A 4,576-nucleotide genomic window follows, 5' to 3' on the forward strand; every position below is an offset into this window, starting at 1 on the left:
GACGTCGCATAGCGTCCTCAAGCTGCTCTCTAAGTCGAAGCTGACGCTCTCCCATGTCGTCTATCCAAACATCTTGCAATTGCCGCTCGACATCAGCGAGTTCCATCTTGATTGCTTCCACCGATGCGTGTACGTCACCGAAGACATGTCGATTCCACCATTTCAGGTGGAACTTGAGATTCCTCAATCGATAACTCAAGTTCTCTGTAGGTGATGTCGAGATCGTTCCGTGCCAATGGCTGCGTACAAAATGATGGAAGTCGTTATGTTCTAACCACATGGCTTGGAAGCGGAATGGAGGACGTTGGACTCGATTACTCGAGTCCTGGAGTAGGAGGATCGATGAGTAATCTGAGTAATATCTCGGTAGGATCTCAATCGTGATGGTTCAAGGCATCAGTGTAGTGCCATTAGTGAAACAACGGTCGATCCTGTCGTACATACGCGCATCTGCCTGACGCCCATGACACCAAGTCCACTTCTCATCGATGGTAGGAGGCTCCACAAGTGATGTTTGGTTAATAAAGTCGTTGAACGCTTGCATGGAGTGTGCCCTAGGTGGGCGACCTCCCTGGCGTTCTCTGACCGCCCATACGTAGTTAAAATCCCCAGCTATAAACCAAGGGAGATCAACAAGCCGTGAGTGAGAATGGATATGTAAGGCGAGTCCCTCCAAGAGGGCCTCCCGCACTAGCTGTCTATGTGAGGCATAGACTACGGTAAGGATGTAGGGCTTCAGGGAGTACGGTATGTCAAAAGTGGCGTACTGAGTCCCTTCGGCCCATAGTACCAACGAATAATCCCACTTCCAAAAAAACCAGAGCTTATTCGAGGGATGACAATAAACATGATCCATTCTGAGTTTCCTCGCAATGGAATGGGAGCAATTCGATTACAATGAATATGAATGTTTATAAAAATGGAATAAGGGGGGGATATGGATATGTAGACGAATAGGTGTTGAGAAGAAGAAGATGACATAAGTGCAAGAGGCAGCCATAATTGAGGTAACTGCATCAATACGAGAGCCTCTCTACTTATCGCTTACCTTCTAAATTCAATCCAAGATGGATACTGAATATTCTTTATGGATCTCAAAATTATCTTCTTTCACATGGCCTACAAACGTAATTGCAATACCGAAATAAGTTTACATGGATAGATGATTCTATTTATATATCACAGCGTATGGATGGAAAGAGGAGAGAGATGAAATTACCCTATAAATTCTGGCATGATAATCCTTCTAGATAGTCACATGTCAGAATTTGGAGTTGGATCATTCTCATTGTCTCTCCTCATCGAACCATGCATCCAATCACTGTAATCTAAGTGATATTCTCACAATGGCCCAACATTTTGCAATAAATGTTCACATTTAACTGCCACTATGATGCTTTCCATAAAATTTTAAATATTCCTCCATCTTCCTCTCATAGCATGACACATATAGTTGAACCTACCTAAGAAAAATGTGTTTTATTAAATTAAATTAAATGAATAATGTGGCAATGAGGCCACATGAGCTCATTTTTGGTTTTAAGCCAATGAAAAAGAGTTCCATGTCCAAAAATTTCTTGTTTTATAACTCATATATATTACAAATTAATTAACTGCCATTTTTGACATGTCTATATAAGTCCCCCCTTAATCCCCAAAAAATACAAAATTATGATTGAAATTGATCCTCTTCTGCCACATTTCCCTTCACATTTTTAATTTATGATACCATATTAGCACATTTTTTCAATGATTAGCACATTAAATCATTGGTGAATGTCAATGATAGGTGTTTTGATAAATCAGCTAGCGACATGTGGTGTTGTTGATTTTATAAGCCTATAAGAATTCCCAAAATGCCTCAAATAATTATATATGAGTATTTAATTACTTATAATAACATATTATTTATTTAATAATATATGAATATTTATTTTATAAATATATATGAAATGTCTGAAAACTCTAAAAATATTTTTTTACAAATACGTTGTTATAAAATCCCAATAAAATTCTCAAAAATTCAGAAAAATCATAGTATAATTCTTAAAATATAACTGATACTTTAATATTTTCTAACATGTAAATGAAAACACATAATATAATCATTTAATTATAGATAAACATGTAAATGTATGATATTAATATAGTAATGAGTTACCAATAGGTCATAATTAATATGCAACCATCCATCCACAAAATATCTCTAAGGACCACTACTTCTGCTGTAAAACCCTCCTCCAGTAAACCCCGTAATGTTCTGAAGTTGCATCATTTTTCTTTCACTGGACTTGGATCCAATATGAATGACACTTTTATTCTTATTAATTTTCTGGCCTGATAAACGTTCAAAATCATGTAACAACTTCATCATGTTCCTTATGGAATGTGTTCTGCCGTTGAGAAAAATAATAGTGTCATCTACAAAAAGACTATGCGTTATCAACGGGCATCCTCTTTTCACATGATAACTCTTTCATCATATTCCTACTTAGCACTTCCTCCCCCAATATGAATAAACTTGCTGATATCAGATCACCTTGTCTCAACTCTCGTGTAGCTTGGAAAAAAGGTGTGGAATTACCATCTACTATCACAGAGAAATAATTATTCAGGGTACATTCCTTTATCAGGTGAATCCAAATTTTCAGTAAAACTTGCTGTAAAAAGAACCATTCTACTCGATCATAGGCCTTTTTCATATCTAGTTTGATTATAGCATTTTGACCTGTTATCTTGTGATCCAAGGATTCTGCCACTTCTTGAACTAGCGCAATGGTATCATGAATAGACCTACCTTTAACAAAGCCATATTGTTCATCGGATATTAACTTTGGTAACAATTGACTCAATATGTTAGAGAGAAGTTTGGTTATGATCTTGTAAATCGTGTTGCATAGGCTGATAGGTCTCATATCTGAATATTCCTTTGGCATCTGAATTTTTGGTATGAGGGAGATGAAGGTACTTTTCCATGTTGTTGGCATTGTAGTTTGTTGAAAAAAATTCTTTGATTTCTGCTACCACATCCAGCTTGACATTATCCCAACATGTGCAGAAAAACCTAGGAGTGAATCCATCAGCACCAGGAGCGCTATATTGCTTAATAGTTTTTAGTATATTCTCTATTTCTGTCATTTCTAGTACTTTGCATAAAAAATATTATCTTCAACAGAAATCAAAGGTGTGATAACTTGCATTAACTCCCTATTAGTATCCACCTATTGCGAAGTAAGCATAGATTTAAAGTATGACATAGCCTCCTCTTTTTGTACCTGTTTTTGTTCTTCTATGCCAGTCTGAATGTGCGTAAAATCATCTTGTTGAGATCTATGATTTATTATGGCATGAAAAATTTTTGTGTTACGATCTCCTTCTACTGTCCATTGTAGATTTGCTTTCTGCTTGAAGAATGTTTCATGTTGTGTAAGCCTATTTTTGAGATTTTCTTTAAGTTGAACCAATGAGTTCCACTTGGCTTCTCCAAACCGACATTGTATTTCAGCTTCTAAGTTTTCTATTTGATGTTGCAAATTCTAAATGGCCAAGTGTACATTACCAAAAATATTTTTATTCCATTTTTTGAGTTCTCTAATCAGGAACTTGAGATTCTTATTGAGCTTATTCATGGCCCACATGCCCACATTCGGCTGATTGAGTATGTATCATCTTTCTGCCACAAAATTGAGAAAGTCTTTATGTTGGATCCACATTGATTGAAACTTCAAGGGAGGTTTCCTTACAGATTTATGTGAGTTTTGAAAAATACAAATGATTGGTCCATGATCTAAAGGCTCACTAGGAAGATATGTAATGCTTAACCTTGCCATAGCAAGACCTTTATAATTCACAAGTACCATGTCTAGCCTTTTGTACTCTCTCTTTGACCCCTTTCTGCCATTACACCAAGATAGGTTGTTAGCTTCATGCACATGCTCTATCAATCCCAACTGCATAATAGTGTCATTAAATTCATTTACTAATCGAAAGGAAGGTGGGAGTCTTCCAATTTTTTCTGAAGCATTCCTGATAATATTGAAGTCCCCACCTATTACCCAAGGATAACCTAAATCACCAAATTTCCTAATTAAATGCTCCCAGAATTTATGTCTTCTTTTGCCAACAAACGATGCGTAGATAAAGGTGTAATATATTAGTTATGTTCCCACTTGTGCTATGGCTGTGACACTTTGAGAATTTTCACCCACTACATGTAGGTCAATAGAAGAGTCCCAAAATAACCAAATATTTCTTTTCTGCTGTGCCCAATCCTTTGTCAAACCTATGTCATGCATATAGGTTCCAATTTTCATATTTTTAATTTTAGGTTCCATGATCCCTATCAGTTGGATTTATGTTTTCCCAATACCATATTTGTAGGTTTGTATGTAATTCCAAAATAATGTGTTAATCATCTATTCTTGATCTAAATTCAAGTTTTTGTGCTCTTAAATCTAATGAGTGTGAGTCCGCCAACTTGTATCTTTTCTGTTTGGCTTGTTTTTTGGGTACCTTGGATAAAACAGTCTGCCAGCTAGATGCAGAATGGGAGCTATCATTTTCCTCATCTGTTGTA

Source organism: Wolffia australiana, chromosome 14 (assembly GCF_029677425.1).
Source record: "Wolffia australiana isolate 7733 chromosome 14, ASM2967742v1".
NCBI lineage: Eukaryota > Viridiplantae > Streptophyta > Magnoliopsida > Alismatales > Araceae > Wolffia > Wolffia australiana.